Genomic DNA, 16,457 nt, shown 5'->3' with positions numbered 1-16,457 from the left:
GCGGGCCCAGGTCCCTCCCTCTCCACTCCCCTCCTCAAGGACACTAGTGGAGTAATTAAAATACCGGTTCAGAGGCAAGCAATGGTGCCCTGAACCTTCCCCAAAGAAGAGAAAGTGCGAGACCCAGCATAACAGTACCGGCAATTTGCCACAATAGTATAAAAGTAAATTGTGTGCTTCTGTGAGAAAGTGATCTGTAGTGTGCAACTGGTTACTTTTCAGATCCAGAAGTTAGTAACTTGTCCTGTTGTTGAAAATAACTGTGAAACAAGCTTACTCTGACTAGATTTCACACAGTTAATTTAAAAACGTGCCACAGCAAATGTTTGGTGTTTTCCTATCCAGTGTCCTTCTGTGCCACAGCTAATATTTCCAAATTGTGTTTATGCCTTCAGTGTGTAACAGAATGTTCCTCTTTCCCTACAACTTCTTTATTGGCATTCATGGTTGTGTTTGTTTGTTTTGTTGGGTTTTCCTTTCTTTCAAGTAAAAACAATAATTATCTGAAATTCCAATTTATATAAGTCTTGTAAATCCATTTAGTTACTTCTTCTGTCTGTTTCTCTTTTATTGTCCTTGTTCATTTGTTCTTTTGTTAAGAAAATATCTAATAAACATAAATATTAGAAAATAAGAGGTTAATAAAACATTGTATTGCTCTAGGACTTGATTGTTTGAGGGTAAGGGGCTATTTCTTTTTTATTATTCGTTTTATTTCTTATGATCAAGACAATTTTCATTCATGTTGATAGGGTGGTGTGATGAACTAGGAATGTTCTTAATATTTTCTCTGAATACTGTGTTGGTGCCTCAGTGTCCCCTAGGCAGTTCTTAAGTATCTGGCAGAGCAAAGAGCCAGTGCACCTAAATGCCTGGCACTCTGTCTCCTAGCAACTGATGGCCTGGGCCCCTCCCCTGCAAAGGTGCCAGCTGAAGGTGTTGGAGACAAAGAGATCAGGGGTCCTCCTGGCCTGGGAAAGGGGCTGAGCAAAGAGGAGGGCCTGGAGGAGGTGGTTAGTCTGGAGCTGGCTGGGGACGAGGAGTGAAGTGCAGACATGGGGGTCTGACTCACTGCCCCCAGAATGGACTCGGCCGAGGGGCCCGGTTCATGGTACCTACAAGCTCTGTTTTAGACCCTGTTCCTGTCATCAAATACACCTCTGTGTTACTGGCTGGCTGAGAGTCACGTCTGACTGCAAAGTGGGGGCGCAGGACCCTGTGGCTTCCTCAGGACCCCGCTGGGGTGGGCTCACTTTGGGAAGCACACGGAGGGGCAGAGGATGCTGAATGCTCCAAGGAGAGACCCAGGAGGTGAAGATGCATGAGCTTCTTGCCCTGAACAAGTCTGCTCCAAAGGAGAGGAGGCTCCCCAAAGTCCTGACTGGCTTGGTGGGGAGCAGTTCCAGAGCACCTCCTGGTGACTCCGAGACAGTGGTGAGTCCCCAGAAAGTGATGAGAAATGAGCAGAGAAGATTTTCTGTCAGATACATGCACTCTTTTTGTTTCCCTGATAACATTCATGCATTTGACCTTCATTAGGGAAGGACATTTGTCACCAGCACCATCTCACCATCTGTTAGTATACTTGTCCTCTGTTGTACATGTTCTTGTAAACGGAAGTATAATGGATCACTTTAGGCTTATAACCCAGGTAAACAGTTATGAAGGATATTGATAACTCAAGAATTCGGACACAACAGAGTGTTGCAGTTTGCAATATGGTTAAAGTAAGGAGGACCACTATCACTCTTAATAGTGTCTCATGGTCATTAGCTCCGTGACGGTGGCCTCTTCAGGTCTGCTTCTGTACAGTGTGTGCACGCACAAATGGGCCTGCTTTAGAGTTGATGCTTTTACTAAGATAGGCTTTGCATCACTGGAGACCCATCGATTAGTAGAGACCAATTGTTCCCAAACTATTTACCGCTGTGGGCCGCATATGCAGTTCTCCATGCGTTGTGTTGGCCATATCCACACAATATATTACTCTACCTCTATGGCCCTGGGGATATCACGTGGGCCGCAGCTGTGAGCTGATTGGGCCACAAACGGCCTGCAGGCCATGGATTGAGAGCCCCTGGCATAGACCTTTTTGCAGAGGGCATGGGCCTTGGGTGAAGACTTTTAATTATGAGACTTAGGGGTTTGTGTGACAATGTCGGGTTTGTGGCCTGACTTCTTTTTGAAGAAAAGTGATTGGTTTGTGATTGCCGTCTGTCTTAATTAAAATTAAATCCAGCAGTATGTGCGTGCCAGGAGCCTGGGATAAGCATTCATTTGTTTTGTACATTGAAATAACACTGCGTAAATAAATAAGATTTTACACGTGATAATAGTTTAGTCATACACATTTTGTTACATTGCTGTTCAAAGTATGTTGATTTATCAACAGTATGTTTGTGGGGCACAGCATGTCCAAAAGCAAATCTCTCATTTTAAAAAAACCTAACTCTGCTTTGCTCTTTCCAATCTTCAGGACTGATGGCATCTGTTTCACCACAGTAGAAGATAAAGAATCTGGAGGATGTACAATTGCCTCAGGATGCCTATGCTTCAAAGGCTTAGACATCCAATGCTGGGTAAGAAAACAGTTATGATCAAGGTTTGGTCTGGCTATTGTGATAGTTTTCATCCAGCGGCGGTGTGGTCAGGATGAATGCACACATCTGCTGCTTTGAATTTTGGTCATGTGGGGAATGTGCCCTCTGCACTGAATGCTGAGGAAATGGCGTCTGCTTCCCAAAACTCTTGCTACTTCTTCAAGCACACCGTATTGCTAGTTCACTAATGTTAGCCCCTGCTCTCCTGGTGAAACGACCTCTCTGGTAATTCCATTCTGAATCTCTAAATTCCCCCTGCAGCTTGAATTAGGTAAGACATTCTTCCCTTCCTTTCCCAAACTGCTGTGTGCTGCGTAGCAGCGTGCCATAAAAAAAGTTGCTGTTTTCACATGCGGAGTTGTTGCGTATCACTGATGTGTAACGTGAGTCCTGTAGATGTAGACAGTCCAGCCGGTACATTTGGGGATCCACCTTTATGAAGGTTTTCTAGTTCCAGGGAGAGAAATGTGTGTCCATTTCAGGTACTGCCATCAGCTTCTCACCCTATATAGCAATTCTTTTTTGGGCTTCCATGTTTAACACAGAGAAATCACTCGGGGTTAAGTCCCCAGCTGTTCCATGCAGACCTCAGCATGACAGTGGAGGGAGGACAGCAGGTGAAATGAAGATGACTCTGAGTACCTCTATACTGAAAATAAAACAATAAAAGACCACGTCCATGGCAGTGAGCCTCAGAGCCTGGATCAACTGCCTTGGGCTCTTGCTACTGGGTGTTGAATAAGGGTGCAGGGTAAGAATAGCAGTGTAGACACTCCTGCTCAGGCTGGAATCCAGGCTCTGACACTCTACCCCTTGCTGGGTTTCAGAGCCTAGGCTTCAGCCCAAGCAGGAACATCTGCAGTGCTCTAGTGTGAGCCCAAGTCAGTCGACCGGGCTCTGAGACTGGGCTGCCGCATTTTGTTTGTTTGTTTGCAGTGTAGATATACCCTAAGTAATCTTTCAGCTCCCACACCCAAATCTGTGCCTGTCCAGGGGGAGAACCAGCTATTGGTTCAAGTTAGAGCAGGCTAAGGGTTGCTCTTATTTGCACCTGCTTGTAATAAACTCCTAGGAGCCATTATTGCAGTAAATATCTCCAAAGTATAGTGCACTCTGTTCTATCCCCTCCTGCTCCCTCTTCATGCCCTTCATAAATCTATTTCACTGGAGGGAATAGATGACAGAGTTGACTATGTTTGGCTTTCAGCCATCTGAGGATTCCCTTACATGAAGGGAATCATGCACTAAAGCCAAGATTTTCAAAAATAAGAGTCTAAAATGAGGCTTCTAACTGCTTACTAAATAAGTAGCCAGATTTTCCAAAACGTTGAACATCCTAAAGTCTCTGAATTCACGCCTGACGTTAGGCATCTGTTTCTGGAAATCTTGGCTTTGGGGCAAAATTCTGTCTGCTTTGCTCTGGGAGGTGTGATGTTGTTTCCCATGTCAGGTCTGTCTCCTTCTCCAGTGCCCAAAAAACAGTGTCTGTTTAAAAGAACAAAGTTGCTCACACAGTTCTCTGTGACTTTCTCTGTTGCAGGATATGCTCATAATACGTGAGAGAAGAACTCTTGCTATTGCGTGCTGCAGAGACAAAGATTTCTGCAATGAAAACCTTCACCCAACGCTGCCACATCTGAGAGATAGAGGTAAAAGGAAGAAGAATATCTAGCCTTAAATCAGTAGGTCCATGTATTTTTCCTAGAAAAGAAAAGAGAATTAGACGACCCGCATGGAAAAACAACTTTTTTTTTTTTGTATCGTGTAGCTGTTCTGGTAATATTCAGAAACAGTATCGACTTGGTTGTTGCTGGTGTTTACCTCTGTTTGTGTTCCCATCATGCCTACAGGCATCAGTCAAGGATCAGAGACCCATTGCCCTAGGCACTGGGCATAGTAAAAGAACGGTTCCTGCTCCAAAGAGCTCACAGTCTAGCTTAGGCTGGGGCAGGGACTATCTCTTACTTTGTACAGTGCTTAGCGGGGCAGCGGAGGTGACTTACCGAGGCCTCTGGGTGCTCATGCCATACAAATATAGAATAACAATCATGAATGGTGTCACGGAGTATGCGGGGAGACCAGGCCCTGCACCCCCCACTTCCTGCAATTCACCAGGACTCTCAGCCAGCCAGTAGCACAGAAGGTTTATTTAGACAACAGGAACACAGTCCCAAACAGGTCTTGCTGGTACAGACAACAGGACCCCCTTTAGTTAGGTCCATCTGGGGCCCTAGGGAGGCCACAACCGTGATGAGAAGCCCAAGCGCTGTCGGGCGCCCCTCTCCATTTCCCAGCCAACTCCAAACTGAAACTCCCTCCAGCCTCTCACTCAGCCTCCCCCCGGCTCCTCCTCCTGCCTTTGTGTCCTTTGTCCAGGTTCCTGGGCAGAGGTGTCACCTGGCCTCCAACCCCCATCCTGGGTTCTCATCTTACATGCTCAGGTGTCCTCCCTTCCCCAATGCAGCCAGTCCCAGCAAAACTCCCCTGCAACCTGCCCAGGTCAATATCCCTCACTCAGCATTCCCATAATACAGCAAGAACATTCCCACTTCATCACAAATGCCCTCTGTCGTCGCAAAAGATTGTAGTTCGTAGCTACACAGCAGTTTCCGAATAACACTTGGGACCAGATCCTCAGCTGCTATAAATCAGTGTAGTGCCACTGAAGCCAATGGAACTAATGACGATTTATAGCCACTGATAATCTGGCCCTCTGAGAATAAGGTCTAGGCGTCGCCATGACCTCTGTGTTTCAGAGCTATAGAACAAACAATAGAGTAACACTCTGCAAAAAAGCATGTCCAGTTTGGGTTGGAAGTTGTACAATATTTGTTTTTTTTAAAATACAGCAGTTCCTGGGTAAGCATGACATTTATAGACATTGGCATAGCCTCCATGGTGCCCTATATAGGGGCCTGCCGACCCTCCACCTTCTTACCGCAGGTGACAGCTAGCTGGAACTTTACTCGTTCTTGCAGCAAGCCTAACAGTGTCTCATTTAAGTGTATATAGTTGTTTCCTCGCTCATAGTTTAGAGTTAGTGTTAGTTCTAGATAGTTAATAGTTGTTGGGGGGCTTCCCCCCCTCAACATACTCGTCGGCCCGCTGGGGCATGCCTAGGTCGCCAGGGTTTAAACTTTGCATGGACTGCGTGAAGTTTATGCCGAAGAGTGACCTGCACTCATCCTGCTTGAGGTGCCTTGGGGAGAGCCACCAAAGAGACCGGTGCAGTATCTTCAGGGGATTCCGTCCCAGAACTCTTAAGGACAGAGACCAGAGACTCAGAGTGCTCCTGATGGAGACGGCTTTACAGCCACACTTGGACCCTGAGCCTGCTGATCCAGCACCCAGCACCTCATCCTTGGTGCACAGCGCTCTGGCACCGCTAACGAGACAGGAGGCCCAGTCTAAGACCTCTAAGTCCCAGCACCGGAGAGCATCGGAACATAATAAATCAGCCTCCATGAGGCACCGATCACCATCTCCAGTGCCCACGAAAAAGAAGAGGCCGGTGAGGGACCGATCACCCCACTAGGACCTTAAAAGGCTGGTGGCATCCACAACTGCGATGGGACAAGCCGAGCCACAACCGCACCCTCCCAAGGTCCCGTTAATTCCTGCCCCGGTGGGGGTGTGGTCGAGTCCGGACCAGTCTAGATCCCTGGACTTCACTGAGAATGTGTGTCCCCCATCTATGCCGGAGGCGTTCGAGGTGGCCTCTAACTTATTAAGCCTCCCAGTGCCGGCCTCCCCACTCCTGTGGAAAGAGCCGCTAGACACGGCCCTACCCCCGATTCAATCAAGGGGCAAGTAGGCCAGGATGTTGCCCCAGTCCCGGCCCTGTGCCGCTCCGGCAGCACCGGCGCAGAGAGAGCACTCTCTGGCCTCATGGCACCACTCCCCGGTGACAGTGGTTACTGCTCTCCCTCAGTCCTCCTATTCGGAGACCTCGGACTCGAAGGCGAAATCCTACCGCTCCAGTAGAGGAGGAACAGGAGGTCAGCTTCTCAGGCAAGCCAATGACCTTACCCGGCGCAGTGGCAGCAACAGTGGCAACCACTGTCCCAGTGGCCGTTCTGGACTCCCTGAGCCTACCATCAGTCTCTGGGACATGCGCATGGTCTGTGCTCCAGGTCTGTGTCGGTCTCCTTGACGTCTGTGGCTCTGGCGCAAATGCCTCCACCACCGGCACTGCTGTCTGACAGGAGTTTGCCACAACAGAACCCGGGCATCGCCTAATCAGACACTAGCACTGACAGAAACCATGTTTCCGATGCCACAGGCACCGCCCAGCGCGCCTCGTCATTTGGCGTTGACCCTGGTACCGGCCACGGTGCTGCATCCTACATCTGCACCAGCCATGCAACCAGAGTACCGTGTGCCGCAGAGCCCTGCAGAGGCTGAGGGTACAAAGGAAGGTCCTTTGCAGGTGGTGATCTCCTCTTCCTCGCCAGATGAGGTGCTTGTGGGAACTTCAGTGGCACCAGCCCTAAAGAACAACCAGGTGCTTCAGCAGCTACTTAAGCATGACACTCAGAGCCTGGCGATCCAAGCGGAGGAGATCAAGGTGGATGTAAATCCAGTAGTGGATATCCTGTCCCCTTCGGACCCGTCTAGGCTTGCCCTACCATTGATCAAAATGCTACCTGATACATCCCGCACCTTGTGGCAGATGCCAGCTTCGTTGGCCCCTACAGCCAAAAAGACAGAGAGACGCTACTTTGTACCCTCCAAGGGCCATGAGTACCTATATACCCACCCTCCCTTGGACTCTCTGGTTGTGGATGTGGCCAACCAAAGGGAGCATCAGGGGTTCCAAGGGTCTACACGGAAGAGCAGGGAGGCCAAGAAGTTGGACCTTTTTTTGGTTGAAACGTGTACTCAACGGGGAGTCTGCAACTACATATAGCCAACCAACAGGCTATAGTGAGCTGATATGGCCATAACACGTGCTCGGCCTTGTCCAAGTGCGCTGAACTCCTCTCCCAGGAATTGCAAACAGAATTATCCGCTCTGGTACAGGGAGGGAAGCTAATTTCCTGGGCATCCCTCCAAGCGGCCCTGGATGCGGTGGATGCAGCCTCCTGCACGCTGGCAACCGGGCTGGTCATGCAGTGGGGAGCCTGGCTTCAGGTCTCAGGCCTTCCACATGAGATCCAACAGACCATCCAGGACCTGTCCTTTGAGGGGCCCGTGCTCTTCTCCGAGAAGATGGACAAGAAGCTCCATAGCCTAAAGGACTCAAGGGCTACCTTACACTCCCTAGGCCTGCACACCCCAGCCACTCAACACAGGCAATTCAGGCCACAGCCAGCTCCGTGGCCGTACCAGCCCCAGAACCGCCCGGAGTCCTCGTGTAGACGAAGCAGAAAAAGCAGAAGGAGGCAACGACAGCCCTCTGGCCAGTCGTCCAGCCAGCCGTGGCTCCCTCGGGGCCTAGACCCCAAATTGGATTGTGCAGTTGAGGATGACCTACCAATCAGGACTCTGGATCCTACCAGCCCTACCTTTTCATCACATCTGTCCCCCTTCTATTGTGCTGGTCCTGAATTACATTGGACAGTTTGGTGCTCTGCGCGGTAGATAGGGGATATTCTATCCAATTCTCCTCTCTCCCGCCCCACCAGCCCCCCTCCCCATCCCTCTTCAGGGACCCCTCTTGCGAGCAACTTCTAATTCAGGAAGTGCAGTCCATCCTCGTAGTAAGGGCAGTGGAGGAAGTTCCCCAGGAACGCAGGGGCAGGGGTTTTTACTCCCAGTATTTCCTAATACTGAAGGCAAAAGGGAGGGACTCAGACCCATTCTGGACTTGTGGCATCTGAACAAGTTTGTAAAGAAGCTCAAGTTCTGTATGGTCTCCCTGTTCTCCATCTCTTCCATGGATCCAGGAGACTGGTACTTTGCCCTCAACTTGTAGGACTCTTACATCCATATTACAATAATCCCTCAGCACAGACATTATCTCAGGTTCGTTGTGGGCAACACCCATCTCCAGTCCACAGACCTGCCTTTCGGCCTGTCAACGGCCCCAAGGGTCTTCACAAAGTGCATGGCAGTTGTAGCAGCTTTCCTGCGCAAGCACAGAATGCCAGTGTTTCCCTACCTGGACAATTGGCTCATCAAGGGCCGCTCCAAGGCACAGGTGGGTGCTCAGGTGGTCTTTATCAGACAGACCTTCCTCGAGCTTGGTCTCCTGTTGAACGAGGCCAAGTCTACCCTGTCTCCTGTCCAATGGATAGAGTTCATAGGGGCAGTTCTGGACTTGACGCAGGGCAGAGCGTACCTACCGGAGGACAGGTTTCGGTACATGTCCGACATCATCCTTGGTCTCCACCATTTCCCGACCACCACAGCGAGGAACTGCCTCAAGTTACTGGGACATATGGCTGCGTGCACCTATGTAGTGAGCCACGCCAGGCTAAGGCTGTGCCCTCTTCAGTCCTTGTTAGTGACTGTGTACCGACCAACCAGGGACGCGCTGGTCTCGGTGGTGATGCTTCCCCGAGCGGTGCTGGATTCCCTCCAGTGGTGGCTTGACCCACGGGTGGTCTGTGAGGGAGTACCCTTCGCCAGCCCTCAGCCATCCCTTTCCTTGGTGACAGACACGTCGGATCTGGGGTAGGAGGTGTATCTCGGGAATCTCAGGACCCAAGCCCTTTGGTCCCCAGAGGACTTCTCCCTACACATCAATATCAGGGAGCTACGGGCTGTTCGCCTTGCCTGCCTCACTTTTAGATCTCGATTGGTGGGCAGGTGTGTTGCAGTCCTCATGGCCAATACCTCGGCAATGTTCTATTTCAACAAATGGGGGTGCACGCTCCTCTCCCCTGTGCCGGGAAGCCCCTGCATTATGGGACTTTTGCATACAGAATGCAATTCACCTAACAGAACGGCCTGGTGGATACCCTCAGCCACTCATTCCATGGTCACGAGTGGTCTCTTTGCCAAGACGTGACATGCTCAATCTTCTGTCTCTGGGGCTATCGCCATGTAGACCTGTTTGCCTCGAGGGACAACAGGAAGTGTTAACAGTTCTGCTCCCTCATGGTGCACAATCCATGGTCTCTAACGGATGCCTTCCTCCTCTTCTGGAAAGGCGGCCTGCTTTACGCCTTCCCTCCAATCCCCATGGTCCACAGAGTACTCCTCAAGATAGGCAGGGAACCTGCTCACGTCGTACTGATAGCGCTGGCATGGCCGCACCAGCATTGGTACAAGTCACTGCTGCACATGTCCATGCAGGTGCCCCTCACGGTGCCCCTTCTCCCGCACCTGATCACGCAGGATCAGGGCCACTTCTGCCACGCGAACCTGGAGTCGCTCCACCTCACAGTCTGGATGCTCCGTGGTTAAACCCGGTGAAACTGCAATGCTCACAGCAGGTCAGACAAGTCCTCAGTAGCAGAAAACCCTCCACCAGGGCCACGTACATGGCCAAGTGGAAACATTTTTCCATCTGGGCTGAACAGCAGGGACAGACTCCATTGCTCGCCCTGATCCCTTTCATCCTTGATTACCTACTCCAGTTGAGACAGTGGGAACTTTCCCTCTCTTTGGTTTGGGTCCACTTGATAGCCAGCTCCGCGTTCCACCCAGGAGCTGAAGGTGGTTCAGTCTTTTCAAACCTATTGTTTTGTCACTTCCTCAAGGGCCTGGATAGGCAGTTCCCGCATACTCAACAACCAGTCCCGGCTTGAGACCTTAATTTGGTCCTCTCTGCCCTCACGGGGCCCCCTTTCAAGCCACGGGCTATGTGCTCTTTGCTATATCTCTCCTATAAAGTCGCATTCCTCTTGGTTGTCACCTTGGCCAGGGAGTATTGGAGCTCAGAGCACTGACATTCGAGCCTCTCTAAACTGTTTTCCACAAAGACAAAGTCCAACTCAGGCCACACCCGGTGTTCCTTCTGAAGGTGGTCTCCCAATTCCACATATTTCAGGACATTTTTCTCCATACTCCTCCAACGCAGAGTGTAGGCTGCATTCCCTGGATGTTCGCAGGGCCCTGGCATTCTATATTGAACGAACTAAACCATTCAGGAATTCAACCCAACTCTTGGTAGCTGTGGTTGACAGGATGAAGGGGCTTCCCATCTCTTCCCAGCATATCTCCTCATGGATCACGGCTTGCATTTGTGAATGCTACAACCAGGCCAAGGTGCCTGCCCCACCAATCACAGCCCACTCCACAAGGGCACAGGCCTCCTCAGCGGCGTTCCTGGCTCAGGTCCTGACATAGGAGATATGCAGGGCTGTCTCGTGGTCCTCAATCCACACATTCATGTCGCACTATGCCATCATGCACCAGGCCAAAAACGATGCAGCCTTCAGCAAGGTGGTGCTCCAATCGGCAGTGAACTCTGACCCCACCACCTAAACTCAGGCTTGTGAGTCACCTGCTTGGAATGCACATGAACAATCGAAGGAAAAAAAACTGGTTACTCACCTTTTTGTAACTGTTGTTCTTCAAGATGCGGTGTTCATGTCCATTCCAATACCCACCCTTCTGCCCCTCTGTCGGAGAGCCATCAAGAAGGAACTGAGGGGGTGGAGGATCAGCAAGCCCCTTTCTAAAGTTGGGCCCCTTATAAAGGGCCTTATTTTAAGAGTTGCAGAGCACTTGCAGCTCCTTTTAACTTCTGTAAAAGTTGAGGTTGCCCAGCACTTTTATTCAAGTGTCTAAATAGGGATTTTAGGTGCCTGATGTTGGGTTCCCAAGGTTGGAAATGTTGGCCACAGTGTATAGAAATCTAACCACTCTTCCTTGCAGAATCCTCTTCAGTGTTTTATTTTTATACCGTTTTATACACACATAATCCATTAATAATACTAAAGAAGAAGGAATTTAATTGTGAGCTCATTACAGTATCTGATGGGGGTAACTCCATTTACCTGAACAGAGTCACTTCTTGGTTTCCTCTGGTGTAAGCAAGATCAGAACTGAGCCCTGTGTGTGTGGCACTCAACACTCATTGTGCTAAAGAAGCACACAAACGGCCAGCCCAGTTTTTATGGTAGCATGTTCTATGAAACCAGAACCCTCTTGCTGCAAACGTATTTCCCTAGTCTCCAAAGTATAAAGAATTCTCCCCCTATCGTCTGCAGACTCTGTTTAGCCTCTCCTGAGCTAATAGACAGTGACAGCTTCAACTGTTCCAAGCCATACCTTTAGAGGGAAATGACCGGCAGACCCAGACTGCTAAAAAACCATGAAGTAGAAGCTTGGCCCCCTGAGCTGTCACCTCTTTCACAGAGAGAACTGGACTCCCCAGCGGGCTCTCAGTTTCAGCTCCTGGCACACACAGAGAGACAGTTCAGGTAGAAATCTGCTGCTCCAATGAGAATGATGTGCTCTAGGCTTTTTTCCTGACAGGCCCTGTGTTGGTGTCTCCTTTCAAAGGCGATGGCCATGGCTTGAATGTTTACATTGTTAATGCTCCAGGACCAGGTAATGTCAGGTTAAAACATAACCAATGTGCTCACAAGGCAGATAGTGGTAGGTCATCTCTGCTCATGATGGGAAGGAGAGGGAAGGAAAGAGTTGGAAGCAAAGGGGGAGAGGGAGCTGGATCTTTAAAAGAAAAGTGCATGACAGTAAGCCAAGATTCCCCTAGGATCCTCTTTGTCTCATTACCCTAGTACAAGGGTAGGCAACCTATGGCACATGTGCCAAATGCGGAACACAAGCTGATTTTCACACTGCCCAGGTCCTGGCCACTGGTCCAGGGGGCTCTGCATTTTAATTTAATTTTAAATGAAGCTTCTTAAACATTATAAACACCTTGTTTACTTTACATACAACAATAGTTTAGTTATATATTATAGACTTATAGAAAGAGATCTTCTAAAAACGTTCAAATGTATTACTGGCATGCAAACCCTAAATTAGAGTGAATAAATGAAGACTCGGCACACCACTTCTGAAAGGTTGCTGACTCCTGCCCTCGTAAATCTGAAACATAATAGTGTTATTCCAGGGTGAGTCAATAAGGCTAGAATTGTCACAGTTTACTGTGTGTTCAGCATTTGTGTGGAAGATGCAAGATAATCAGATGGTGAGGACTTGAGAAAATCTCATCTTTATCTGTCTAGGAGTGAACACCAGGCTGGGGGTGGGGAGTGTGCTAAAATATCACAGTTCTGAGACTCTGCAGTTTTAAAAGAAGATGGTGCAGGATTTCTTCAGTTTTCAGCATGAGAATATGCACGACGGTCCAACACGTGTGTTTGAAATGCGTCTACAAATGTAGAGATGACAGCTAAATTTAAGAGCAGAAAATGGGTATAGCGTGCAAGAATTAATTCAGACTTTTCAGTTATTTTTATATTATCACAAATCTTATGTGTTGCTTGGTAATGTTGCATTTTGAAGCGGTTTTAAAGAATGGCTCATATGCAATGATACATTTTCCCACAAGTGCAAGAATAAAAACAAATAATTTTTCCTGCTAAAGTGCTGTGTGAGAGAAAGATCCTTACATTGATGTAAATATAACATTAGGGACTTTAGCTCTATGCCCTAGCAGGGATTAAACATCCCTTATATGTCTTCTGTGCTGGGGTAGATACAGTTGGGTATAGGAATTGCTTTTGTTAAGACTCTCAGTTTTCTGAAATTAATAAAAGTTAGTTAAGATAAAGAGGCATCAAACAGGACAAAGTCTGTGTCCCAGCTGACAAGATACGTAAGATACAGGAGTGTAAATCCCAGGTTTGAGGCGGTGGGGGTTAGTGGATTGATTATGAAGGGCTAAATACTCCCTTACAAACTCAGTCACAAGCACTAGAGTTACCAGTGAGAGCTTTGACTGAGTAAAAACTGCAGGGTCAGTCAGGCCCTCGATTGCTGTTCGATGTGCTGCGTTTGCCCTGTTCAATGAGGGCTAAAGAAGGAACACCTCAAATGGGTCTGAAATCAAGTGCTGCATTACGCAATGCTGCAGTAGAAAAGAAAGGGAACAATTCTCTTGCTTAATATAGTTATAAATTCTTGTGTGTCTTTTTATATGGGAAACTAACCCCAGGAAGGCAGAATGCATGTTACATCCAACCTAATGGGAAAGACATCTCAGGTGTGAGAGAGCAGTGTTGGCTTCTAAGGCAAAATCACAGCCATTGTACAAAGCTTTTTTTGATTTTTTTTAAATCAGATTTTGTTGAAGGAGACATTGGTCATAGGGCCTTGCTGATCTCAGTGATCGTTTGCATAATACTCCTGGTACTTCTCATCATATTCTGGTACTTCAGGTAAGTGGGAAGTATTTCAACTTTGTCTGCTTCAGATTTCTTCCTAACATCACTTTCCCCTCCCCCGCCCCGGCTTATGAACTGTAAAATTAAAAAAAATTAACAGGAGGGAATTGGGGAACAATTAAAAACACATTGTTTTTATTATAGGGAAAAATTGTATATTTTGTTAATGTTAAAATCACAAAGTCATCAATATAGTGTCCCATAAAATAGTTGGTCTTTTGTATAGCATCCTTCATAGAAAGTATGTCCTAAAAAGCTTTCCAGTGGGAAACAACACAGAGTAGCATACACTGAAAATTAAAGAAAACAATGGTGCAAAGACACGCTATAGTAAATAAAGCTCACAACCCTTTTAAGCCAGTGTACACAAGGTTGACACAAATTCACAAACTCTACCCAAAGAGGCAGGGAGATTCAGAAAGCACAGGTAAATTCATAACAATACCTTTCTTTGGTCATAAAAAACCCACAACATTCATAACTAAAAGGTGAGGGATTTACTACATCTCTGTTTTTAGGACTATTCTCTGAATTAGGGGTTTAAAGTTGGTACTTGGCTATGCAAAATTATGCTGGATTCCCCAGCAGAATGATAGTCAGCCCCTTTCGTAGACCGAAAGCGTTCTAATGTTGTGAATAGATCAGAAAATAGTTGTTGATGAGTCTAGATCGTACTTTGGGTAATTGCTGAGGACTTCTGAATAACTAAAAATTAAATGTGAGTAGCATTTTCTATGTAGCATCCGTTCCTCATTGTACTGTCAACTAATTTAATTTTCACTAAAATCGTAGGCATAAAAGGCAAGCAACCAGACCTCGTTACAGCATTGGACTTGCACACAATGAGACTAACTTTACTCCAGGGGAAACCCTGAAAGACTCGATTGAACGGTCTCAGAGCGCAGAAAGTGGGTCTGGTCACCCTCTGCTGGTAAGAAAGGAATGTAATTTAGATACACACACACACACACACACACACACACACACACACACACACAGAGTCCTGTGGCACCTTATAGACTAAAATGTATTGGAGCATAAGCTTTCGTGTGTGGATACCCGCTTTGTCAGATGCATGTAATGGAAATTTCCAGAGGCAGGTATAACTATGCAGGCAAAAATCCATCTAGAGATAACGAGGTTAGTTCAACCAGGGAGAATGAGGCCCTCTTCTAGCAGTTGAGGTGTGAACACCAAGGGAGGAGAAGCTGCTTTTGTAGTTGGCTAGCCATTCACAGTCTTTGTTTAATCCTGAGCTGATGGTGTCAAATTTGTAACTGAACTGAAGCTCAGTAGTTTCTCTTTGAAGTCTGGTCCTGAAGTTTTTTTTTGCTCCAGGATGGCTACCTTTAAATCTGTTATTGGGTGTCCAGGGAGATTGAAGTGTTCTCCTACAGGTTTCTGTATATTGCCATTCCTAATATCTGACTTGTGGCCCGTGCATTCCAGCTTTGTGCAAGGGTTCCTATGTTTTAGCATGAGAGAAGGAGATGGACAAAGAGAGATGAAAACCATGTTGTGGAGTATATTTAAACGGCATTTCTTGGGATTTAACAGGTCCAAAGGACTATAGCAAGGCAGATTGAGATGGTGAAACAGACCGGTAAAGGTCACTATGGAGAAGTTTGGATGGGAAAGTGGCATGGAGAAAAGGTAGCTGTAAAAGTGTTCTTCACCACTGAGGAGGCCAGCTGGTTGAGAGAGACCGAAATCTACCAGACTGTCCTGTTGAGGCATGAAAACATTTTGGGTGAGTGAGTGAAATAAAAGATAGAGATTATGCCGTTTTACGTTTCTTAGTTATTCTTACTAATAACTTTGTACTTGCTGATGTCTTTTTCTTCATGCATTTTGTTACCTGCCATGCTTTGCCGTTAACCACAAAATGCTTCTCTCCATGGGGCAGATGTCAAAAAGCAAATTGTTTGAAGGGTCTCCATGCAGATAGAGAGTAACTGGCTTTGGGAGGTTGTAATCCCCAACAACCATACACCTGTTTTTCCCACCTGTGTCTGGCTTTCTTTTTTTAGAAAGCAAACTCCAGGCCACTGAGGTGACATTTAAAAAATGACACCATGTGGAACAGAAAAAGAAGAGACACTGAAGGCATTCTCAGGCTATTTGTTTAAAACTCAGTTATGCATGTTGTACAGAGCTCTCTGCAGGGGGCGATGTGGAGCCACACTATGCTAGGGAGAGCCATCAGGAGGTATGTCTCTCTTGTGGCTGCTGGGTGTTTGTGTGATCCTTCTCCATGCAATTATGTCCCTAGAGTGACTAAGAACTGAGCAGACATAGGAACGTAAGAATGGCCATACAGGGTCAGACCAAAGGTTCATCCAACCCAGTATCCTGTCTGCCAACAGTGGCCAATGCCAGGTGCCCCAGAGGGAGTGAACCTAACAGGTAATGATCAAGTGATCTCTCTCCTGCCATCCATCTCCACTCTCTGACAAACAGAGGTTAGGGACACCATTCCTTACCCATCATAGCTAACAGCCATTAATGGACTTAACCTCCATGAATTTATCCAGTTCTCTTTTTTAAACCCTGTTACAGTCCTAGCCTTCACAACCTCCTCAGGCAAGGAGTTCCACAGGTTGAC

At 47.6% G+C, this 16,457-nt stretch overlaps 1 pseudogene; it reads left to right on the top strand.

Annotated features, from left to right (window-relative positions):
• LOC127042567 (bone morphogenetic protein receptor type-1B-like) overlaps nt 1-16,457 on the top strand; it is a 36,071-nt pseudogene that overhangs the window by 12,256 nt on the left and 7,358 nt on the right.

This window comes from Gopherus flavomarginatus, unplaced genomic scaffold, assembly GCF_025201925.1.
Source record: "Gopherus flavomarginatus isolate rGopFla2 unplaced genomic scaffold, rGopFla2.mat.asm mat_scaffold_60_arrow_ctg1, whole genome shotgun sequence".
NCBI classification, from domain to species: Eukaryota; Metazoa; Chordata; order Testudines; family Testudinidae; genus Gopherus; species Gopherus flavomarginatus.
This window is presented reverse-complemented; position numbering and strand designations above follow the sequence as displayed.